The sequence below is a fragment of the Rattus norvegicus genome, chromosome 2 (assembly GCF_021556685.1).
Source record: "Rattus norvegicus strain SHRSP/BbbUtx chromosome 2, alternate assembly SHRSP_T2T, whole genome shotgun sequence".
Taxonomy (NCBI): domain Eukaryota; kingdom Metazoa; phylum Chordata; class Mammalia; order Rodentia; family Muridae; genus Rattus; species Rattus norvegicus.
The window spans coordinates 86,225,086-86,235,979 of NC_141535.1; the positions used below are offsets into that span (position 1 = coordinate 86,225,086).

Genomic DNA, 10,894 nt, shown 5'->3' on the forward strand with positions numbered 1-10,894 from the left:
TTCTTATAGCAGGAGGAAAAATTCACATTGACTCAATTTTACTTTAAAATAATGAAGCAAGAAGCTACATTGGGACCCACCACAAACTCTTTAGTTTGGTTTTTGAAACCAAGTTTCCTGGAAATATTCTGAAATCTCAGCTACTCTGGGGCTTGAGACAGAAGAATCACAAGTCTATGTCCCAAATTCAAAGTACCAAAAGAGAGAGGGGGCTACTTACTGGTGAAGCACTTGCCTAGAGTGAAGGAGTCCCTGGTTTAACACCCATTATGACACTAAATCAATGAGAGAAAAAAACAAACAGTTTTTGTGTGTACACTGGAATGCAGTTTGGGCAGTGGGGCAGGGGACACAAATGTCTCTTACTTATCAATAAGCCCCAGAAACCCTTTGAGATTATCACCTGTCCTTGCCCATGTGTTCCTCCATTAATCCATGTAAGCAATTTAATATTTGAGAAAGCTGTACCAGAACTTCACCAGATTCTCTTTCACAAACGCAGACAACTATTCACCACCAGGTTTGTTCTCATGCCATGAACACTGAGATTACTTCTCAGATGAGACAGTGGAAAGATCAGATTGTTCTCTTTTGTTTCATCACCAAAAGAAACTCATTGTGCTGGGTTTTATTTCAACTGACACAAGATAAAGTCATCAGAGTGAACCTCGATGAGAAAATGCTGCTATAATATCGGGCTGTAGGCAAACCTGTAGGACATTTCATTTTCTCAATTAGTGATTGATGTGGCAGGGCAATTGTGGTTTGGTAGTTCTGAGTTCTGTAAAAATTCAGCCTGAGCAAGCCATGAGGAGCAAGCCATGAGGAGCAAGCCAGTAAGGAGCACCCTCCATGGCCTCTGTATCAGCTCCTGCCTCCAGGTTCTTGCCCTGTGTGAGTTCTAGCCTTGGCTTCTTCCAATGGACAGCCATTCAGGTAATATAAGCCAAATAAACCCTTCTGTCCTGTGATTGCTATTCTTGGTACTTGACTACAAGTGGAATTAACCACTTATGCTGTTTGTATTCTGATGTTAATTCAGCTTCCTTAAGAGGAGCTGCCCCCGGTAGGAGTGGATCACATACTCAGGTGATCTCATGTGAACCTTCTCCCCACTTTGTAACTGGTCAAATAAAGTCTAGAGCCTGTGATTAGGCTGTGGAAGGGAAAGGTAGGCCTGGAGATTTTAGAGAGTGGAGGAAGAGTAGGGATCAAGGGAGGAAGAAGACAGTGGAAGAGGAGTTGGAAGATGGAGCAGAACCACATGGCTGCAAGTACAAGGGATTTCATAGCTGGGGGATAGAGTAGTGTAGTGGAAAGTCTGCTCAATCTACCCACGAACCTTATAAGTAGTGCAAATGAGTTGTGTGTTTTACTGAGGTTGGAGATTTACTGCGAACAGGTAGAAATACATACTTTTGATTCAAATCTTGAGGTGGGAAGATACAATTTTAATCTGAACCACACCTTCTGCTGGAAGCCTACATAACAGCAGTTTTCAGCATGTAGGTTATGACCCCTTGAGGGTCAAACAACTCTGCATCAGCTACTGACTCCAGGCTCTTGCCTGTTTTCCTGTCCAGGCTTCAGTGAAGGACTACTGTAGGAAGAAAGGCACATAAACCCTTTCCTTCAAAACTTGCTTTATGGTCATGGTATTTTTAGCTACTACACCTACCATATGACATTAGCTATACCAATTCTTAGGAAATGCCCAAAGGAGCCTTCATTTTACTTCACCGATTCTTGCTCAGCCACAAACATTTCTGATCTCTACAGAATAGGTAGGAAATGTTAACAACCTAAATGTTTTTCAACAGATAAATGGGTAATGAAAATATGGTACATATATCTGATGAAATGCTATTCAGCTGAAAAGAAAAAAAGGATAATGAAATTTGCAGGTAAACAGAACTAGAAAAGATTGTATTGAGCAAGGTAACTCAAATCCGGAAGGACAAACAATATATATTCTCTCTGTAGTTCCTAGCTCCAAAGACACTAGCTGCAGAAATCAGGAAAGTAAAAAGGGACCATTCCTAGGGTTGAGGAGAGGCAGGAGGCAACAGACAGGAGAATAGCGGGATATAAGTAGTCTGATGGGAAGTGGACTCTAATTGGGGAGAGAGGTCGATAAATACATGAGGGAGGCAGGTAGGATACCAGTAAGAAAGTCTGAAAACATCATAAAGCATTACACTACTAACTGTCTACCTTAAAATTCCTATAATACATGCAAGTTGATGTATAAATCACATTTATAGTTTAAAGGAATTTTTCCCATCTTAGCTAGTGCTTCCTCTAAAAGCCAAAGATCAACTAACAAAAGCCCCAGAACTCCTTTTTTGACTTATTGGCCAGGGTTGTCCAAGAGCCTCCCAAAACACTACAGGTTATTATGATTGTTCTTGGTAAGGTAAGTCCCTATTGCAGAAGAGACCAGGCACTGAAATACACATGCCAAGAGGCCTCAACAGAACTAACCTGAGTGCCTCCTCCCTTTGGACTAGCTTCCATGGTAACAGAAGGTACCATGAAAGCTTCTAAAGAGGGGAAGCAACCAGCAGTCATCTACAGGTATGATGTCTATGAACCACAACAATGAACAGCATGGCAAAATTACCCACAGTAGTAGTAGTGACACACACAACTTGGTGGTATATAACAAATCTCTAATTAGACTTAAGACTTCAACAAGACAAAAGCTTGCCTAATACTGAAACCCAGTCAACTATCCAGTGAAAACATGAATCTTGGAGAATACAACCAGAACTTTCAGGAACCTCTGAAATCACCATTGAAGTCCAGCATAACCCCTAAGTACATTCCAAATATTCATTCTTATACACATAGGAAAGTGTAGTCCTCATTCCTCATCAAGGAGACTGCTCTTTGCAATAGACAGAAAACAACAAAACAATCAAAATGTAGAGTTGTGGAGCTCAGTCCCAATGGTTAGAGCTACAAAACAACTCTTAATGCTTTTATTATGGAGGAGGTGGCAGAAAGAGTGCAAGGGGAACAGGGAGTTTGCTGTGATGTCCTGTCTTCTAGGAATGTCATATGCTACAGCATAAAGTCCCAACAGCATGACTGCCTAAACATGACCTGAACAAGGACCCATTAGACATGCTAACATGGATCAGAAAAATCTCAATCCTATAGAAAGAACCATAAGCAACCATGAATGCTGAGGAAAGAATAGTCTTCCTCAGGGATGAGTGCACTAACTAGTTTTCCAATACCAAATGGTCATCCTTGAAAACATGTAAGTAAAAATACCATGGGGCTGGAGAGATGGCTCAGTGGTTAAGAGCGCTGACTGCTCTTCCAGAGGTCCTGAGTTCAATTCCGAGCAATCATATGGTGACTCACAACCATCTGTAATGGAATCTGATGACCTCTTCTGGTGTGTCTGAAGACAGCAACAGTGTACTCACACACATAAAAGAAATAAAAATCTTAAAAAAAAATACAGACTTAGAAGGTAGTATTATGTATTTAGGGACATATATATGAAAGAGTGGCCATCGGTTCAAAAGGGATATATGGGAAGGTTTGAAGGAAGAAATGGGAGGTGAGAAATGATGTTATTATATTATAATCTCAAAGATAAATATTAATGTATAAAAGCAGCAAAGAGAAAATATCAGGTTATGGTAAAGAGATGGGAGAACAAATATCAGGAGTCAAGGCTCCCCTGGCCTACACATTTCAGAGGTTAAAGAGAAGAACCACTGACCGAGAGTACTGACTGCTCTTAGAGAAGCCCACAGGTTCTATTCTCAGCATCAGCAAGATTGCCAAAAATCATCTGTAACTTCAGCTTCTGAGGATCCAAAGCCCCCTTGTGGCTTCTGTAGGCAATGCATGTACATAACAGACAAAAATGCAAGCAAATTAGCCATATATATATATATATATATATATATATATATATATATATATATATATATATATTATATATACACACATATTAAAAAGTATAAACACATCTCATACATTTATCTCTCTGTGTACAACTGCCTTAGCTAATCACCATTGTAGTCCTATGTGCACACAGCACACAAACTCCTGGGTTTACATATAAAGATTCTATCCATCAGGGCTGTCCCATTCTGTGGAGCTTCAAATTGGGAATGCTGCAATATAATATTCAATGCTAAGTAACTCAGTCCATGTGCTGTTAACCGTTAAGAATTACAATCTACTTTCTGGACTGAGGCTGAGCCTCATACTGAACAAGTGGACCTCATGATCCCTGTGTAGTTGAAGATGCCCTTGACTCCAGCCCTCCATCTTCTATGTCCTAAGTGCTGGGACTATAAGCCTCTACCACCATACCTTGCTACCAGGACATTCTGCTGTTTGTGACGTTTCTTGTTGTTGTGATATCTGGCAAGTCACATACTGAAGAAGTTTGCTTTGTCTCACACATTGAGGGTCCAGTCCACCATGACAGAAGATGAATGGAAGGATAGGGATGAAGCAGCACTGTGACTGGGTGAAATAAGCAAGCAGAGAAACAGGAACTGCTGGTGCTTGCTCATACTGTTCTCTTGTTTTTCAGACACTCTAGCGTCTAGTGCAACTTTGTAGGATGATGTCGTTATGGAGGGGAAGACAGGTACAAGATAGAATGTGGCCTGTCATTGGATGAGGAAGAAGGATGGGCAGGATAAAAGTTTTAGAGAGGAGGAGGAGACTGGAACCAGAGAGAGGAAAACAGCCAAGAGAACATGGAGGCGGATATTAAGATTCCTCTCTGCACATTTATAGGCTGTTATGAATATTCTTAAGGGATGGATGTGTACAGGGCTTTGTATGTCTAGGTGGGCAATTATATATTATCAATTGGTTCAGAGGTTATTGTATTGTATGTTCTTTCATGTGGTGATTTAATTGAATTCAAGAGAGTATGTGGTGGCTGGAAACAATGGCCTGCCACAGAATTGGGATGTGTTTGTCTGGCATGGTGGCAACCTGCCTTGGGATCCAGATGGGTAGAGAGATTGTTGCCAGGCTCAGAGAGAAGCCATCAGCAGTGTGATATGGGACAGAGCAAAGCGGGTTAGATGCTTTGCTAACTGAGATGAAGATATCTCGGGGCACTACAGTGCTGGATCTAGTGTGGGATCAAATACAGCATTTTAAATAATTTTACAGCAACACAACTTAGCTTTAACCTTCACTTCTTCACACAGAGATAATGTTAGAAGCACTGAACATGTCAAACATGGCCTAGACAGATCAACTTGTCTCTAATAGCAGTGTAATGCTGCATATATCTTTCTCATGGCTGTATCTTCAATGTGTGAAGCACATTAAATATATGAATGTGGACGATGCTGCCCATGCTGCCAAGCTCAATCAATGTTTCTTGAAAGCACATGGATGGAAAGGTCACATGCGTAGGGTACAGGAGAGAGAAGTCTCTGCTTTGAACTCAGATCTTTCTGATGAAATCTGGGTAGGTGAGAGCAGAACACTATTGTATACATTCCAAAATAATTTACCCAAGACCCATAATGATGGTAAATCATGCAAAGGTCTGTCAATAAAGGGGTATTTGTGAGCTAAGATAGCCCAAGAAACTTGGCTCCCAAGTTGTAATACCTTTTCATAATGGGGGTGTGCTTTGAACATTTAACACAGGTATAGGCGTTATTCCTTCTGGGAACTTCGCTTCATGATTGTTGTGAACGTATCCAGATCTCACTCAGTTTTCCTTTTCCAGTGCCTCATGAAAATGCCAGCATTGAACACAAACAAATAAAACTATCCCCAGTAAGGAACGGGAAAGAAAATGAAGTCCCATATCAGAGTTATGGTTTCTATTGATGCAGTGAAACACTGTGACCAAAAGCAAGTTGGGGAGGAAAGGGATTATTGGGCTTACATTGCCATAGTGCAGTCCATCACTTAAAGATGGAGCCTCAACTACAGCAGGAACCTGGAAGTAGAAGTTGATGCATGGCCATGGAGTGGTGCTGCTTAACTGGTCTGCTCCACATGGCTTGTTCAGACCACTTTCTTATAGAAGAACCCAGCACCACCAGCCCAGGGACAGCACTATCCATAAGAGGCTGGGGCCTCCCACATCAACCAATTAAGTAAATACATACAGCCCTGCCTTATGGAGATATTTTCTCAATTGGGACTCCTTCATCTGATTATTTTAGCTTGTGTTCTGAAACTAGCCAGTACGGTATCTAATGAGCAATTAATTTCCTATTAATCAAAGCCAAATTATCAAATAAACAAGATATATGTCAGCATTGGAACAATTTTTATTAACCTCTTTATTAACCTTATTTTTCTCCAGCAAAATCCAAAACTACCAATATATAAGGAAAGGAACTTGCAAGAAGCCAGGGTAAAAAAAAAATCATACACAAAAGCCAACCCTTCTCAGTTATAACTCTGAATGCAAGTGGTTTCACAGACTGATTAAATGACAGATTAATACACTGAATTCAAAAGAACAGTCTCTTGTCAAAAACAAAACAGCTAGAAAATACCTACAGAGTTAAACACTGAAAAATCCAACTATCCAGAAGTGGACTGATCAACTCAGGCTTTCCCTGAGGCCCTGATGTATGGAAAGGACCCTGGCCTTCTCAAAACCAGGAACATGCTTGAGAGCCAATAAAAGCATGGAACCAGGGCCTAGGGAGCTTTTCTCTGAGAACTTGGTGTACAGAGAAGGAACACAGCTCCTTCTCTAAGCCAGAGATATGTTTGGAAAAGCTTGGGGCCGTAGGCTTGGAGAAGCTGTGGCTTCAGATCCTAAGAACCCAACACTTCTCACTGGAATATGGTAATCAGTTCCAGGCTGCTATGTGCTAGGTCTATTGTGTTCTTGAGTACCTTTCTTCCTTTTGTGCAACATAGTTTGATTAGCTTCTTGTAGCAGAAAAAAATAAAACAATAAAAAAGAAATACCATCTCACGTTAGCACCAGCATCAGCGGGCCACATGGCACCAGGGGGGTGTTCTCATCTCTGCAGACTTTCTGGCCAGACTTCTGAAATGTCTATACTCGCTTTATTTCCATGGTGAGCCGATGTCATGACAGCCCTGTGAAATAACTGTGCATCTCACAGTTAACTGTCGCAAACCCCTTTACCTGGTAAAATCAAAACTCTTGAGGCATGCAATTTATCAATCAGATTTATATTACTAAATTCTCACCCCACAAAATGTCCATATAATAAACTCAGAGCCAATTGATATTAATATAAACTTTCCACATAGATAAGACAAATTGTCCTATAATTATCCATCCCTTATAAGATATCCATAGCTACCTGTGGCTATTTAAAGCCACATGGGTCTGGGTCATCCTTCTCTTCCTCCATCTTCCTTGTCCTTCCTTCCCAGTACTCTTTGTCTCAGTACTCTGTCTAGTGTCTCAAATTTTCAGCCTGCCTTTCTTTTTCACTGCCCAATCATAGGCCTTGCCTTATCTTGTGCCTGCCCAAACCTGCATATAGACATCCACGGATTCTTGTTGACTTTGTACCATTGTATGATAGTTCCTGCTGACTCTGTCCATTGTGTGATACTTTCTGCTGACTCTGTCCTATTTAGCCCCACAGACAGAATTCACTGTACTTCTTAATAAGCTTGCTTGGCATAAGGCATAGGTTGTGCAAGACCTCCTGATCCCAGATTTTCTTATATTTTTATGGGGTTTGTAACCCCTGGGAAAAGAGAATAGACTTGATCTGGATTATATAATTAGTTAAATGTATTAAAGCTGCTAGCACGACAATACTCGCTGAGTCAAACTTGAGATTCTCATCTAAAAGGGGTGAAGAAAGAATTTTTAAATGTAGAAGCCACAAGACTTTGCGTATCTGCGCAAGCAGCCCAAGAGCTGTTCTACTCTGCCAAGATTAAGTAGTCAAAACAACGTCAAAAGAGTCCGTAATGGTGTATAAGCAGGTTACAAAAGCCAAAAAGCAGTCAGTCCATCATAGGGAGCAGATAGTCACTGGTCAGAGTTTCTGGGTACTTATCTTCTAGGGACTGGAATAAGAGACAAACATCTAGTGGGTACCAAGATGGATGCCTTGCATAAAATGGGAGTTCCTTAAGCCATCACAATCTTCACTATCATCATTCCTCTGTATCTTATGAACTTTGTCCAGGCCCTTTCTCTCTCAAGACCTCATCAGTGAAGAACGACCTGCTGGACCACGTCATCAAACTGTAAAGCAGATGAAGCTATGAACACATACATGAGTAATCCTACCTGATAGATTACTTTAAACAAAAACTAATCAGAAGTAAAGAAGAGCACCACTTCATGTAAGTAAACACAGACAAAACTAATGTAAATATTCCCACACAAAACCAACAGGTTTTCAGTTCCCCCTAGATAACATTAAAAGGCATGGAAATCAAACAGTTCAGAGAAAATAAAAACAGGACATCTCCATATTGCATTCTCACACCTACATAGGTCCTTCAAACAAACCAATCATGTGCAAAGGATCTTCCAAGATAAACATGCAAAACATCAACAAGATTTAAAAGATAGCTACAGAACACTATGCACAACAACAGAATGAATATGCTCTGCTCAGTGGCACATCTTCTCTAAAATAGACCACATTATAGGCCACAAGCCAAACCGTTAGAAAGAAAGAAATTAAGGAAGGAAGGAAGAAAGAAAGAAAGAAAGAAAGAAAGAAAGAAAGAAAGAAAGAAAGAAAGAAATTAAAAAAGAAAGGAAGAGAAAGAAAGAGAGAGAAAGGAAGGAAGAAGCAAGGAAGGAAGGAAGGAAGAGGAAGGAAGGAAGAGGAAGGAAGGAAGGAAGGAAGGAAGGAAGGAAGGAAGGAAGGAAGGAAGGAAAGAAACGAATCTTGTATATCCTATCAGAACTCAATGTACTGAAACAATCTTCATTATATGGAGAAAAATGAAAACGCTGGAATAAGACAAATGCCCCTTATGTAACTCTGTCTTTCTTCTCATTCACTTCAACATCACCTCTCCCTCCAACCTGCAGCACAGCTACTCCATCTGAAAGTTCAGCTTTTCCTTTTCATATTCATTAGTGATGTCTGGCTGTTCAGTGATTTCTTGAGTACATTTTTCAATGTGAGCTTTGTCACCTTTTCCTTTCAAAAGCAGGGCATCATCATGGTGACAATGACCTCTCCAACTTTTCCTAAGTCATGAGCTTGAACATCTTCAAGATTTAGATTCAACCCCTCTTCTCCAAACACAGCAGCACCAGTAGTGATAGCCATATCTTTAAGCTGGTTCTTCCTATTGTCCATAGACCCTGGACCTTTGACTGCTACAACCTGAAGAACAACTTTTAGCCTGTTCAAAACCAGAGTGCTTGGAGCTTCTCCGTCAACATCTTCAGTGAGTATGACCAAGGGCTTCCAATGAGCATTGGCAATTTCAAGAGAAGGTACAATGGACTGAACACTAAAAATTTTCTTTTCACTCAACAAAACATAGGCATTTTGGAATTCATATTTTTTACTTTTGATGTATTAATAATATATGGGAAATATATTCTCTATCAAACTTCATGCCTTCAGTAATTTCTAGGTCATCATTCAGGGCTTTTTCATCCTTCACTGTGATGCCCCCCTTTCTTCCAACCTACTTCATTGCATCAGAAATTATGTTCTCAATGTTTTTGTCTCCATTTGCAGAAATTGTAGCAAACTGAGCAATTTATTCAAAAGTTGTCATGGGTTTAGATTGTTTCTTAAGTTCAGCAATTACAACATCAAAAGCCAACATCACACCTCTCCATAATCCCAATGGATTAGCCCCTTAGCTGATCTTCTCAAAGCCCTCCTTGGCAATAGACCATGCCAGAACAGTGGCAGTGGTGCCTTCCCTAACCTCTTCTTTGTGTTATTGGCAACATCCTAAACAAGTTTAGCTGTGATTATTTTTTATTTATGCTTCAAATCAATTGACTTTGTGACAGTGACCCTATCTTTTGTCATCTTGGGACTTCCCCAACTCTGTTCAATAATCACTGTTCTTCCTTTATGCCCCATTGTAACAGCTACAGCATCAGCTAAAAGGTCTACACCTTGAGGCATGAAGAGGTGGGTCCTTTGATGGCCTAGTGTGGGAACCTTGAAACAAAGAAAGAGGGCTCTGAGGTCCCCTGCTATGAAAAGTGCAGGCTGCTCTGAGCCACAGTGCTAGACACTGGAAGCTGCCTGCTTCCTTAGCAGATGTTGGTTGGAGTATGATTCAATTCAAAGGCTGGTTTATTTGCTTTTAGGAGATTTATATACAGATTTTGTCCAAATCACTTGGGGAATTTCACCCACGGTTTGGAACTAGGATAGGGAAAATTACTGACTCCAAGTAAAGAGCAGTGATAATTGCCTGCTATGAATAGGTATGGATGCCTGTGGCTCCAGGTAGAGAGCCTAACAGATACACAGTGTAATACAGTCTTCTGGAAATTCATATTTTTTGAATGTGGGTGCCACAGGAATTTTGGGTTAATTTCCTGGCATGGCAGAATAGAAAAAGCCTAAGAATAAGCTCATACAGTATTTTAATTTACTTCTTTTGTTTTGGATTGTTTTAATTTTCAAAATATGTGTGATTTTGAGTTTTGTGCTTACATTATTCCTCTAGGAGATAGGTCTGCTAAAGGTTTTTCTGGTTACTGGCTGCATTGGCTGATTTTGTGTGTCAACTTGACACAAGCTGATCACATAGAAAGGAGCCTCCATTGAGGAAATACCTCCATGAGATCCAGCTGTAAGGCATTCTCTCAACTAGTGATCCAGGGGAGAGGACCCAAACCGTTGTGGGTGGTGCCCTCCCTAGGTTCTACAAGAAAGCAAGCTGAGCAAGCCAGGGGAATGGAGCAGTAAGCAGCACCCCTCCG

The 10,894-nt window shown here is 40.6% G+C and overlaps 1 pseudogene; it reads right to left on the reverse strand.

The window, feature by feature from the left end:
- Nucleotides 1-8,959: 8,959 nt before the first annotated feature.
- LOC147996143 (60 kDa heat shock protein, mitochondrial pseudogene) lies at nucleotides 8,960-10,128 on the reverse strand (annotated as a pseudogene).
- Nucleotides 10,129-10,894: the final 766 nt, after the last annotated feature.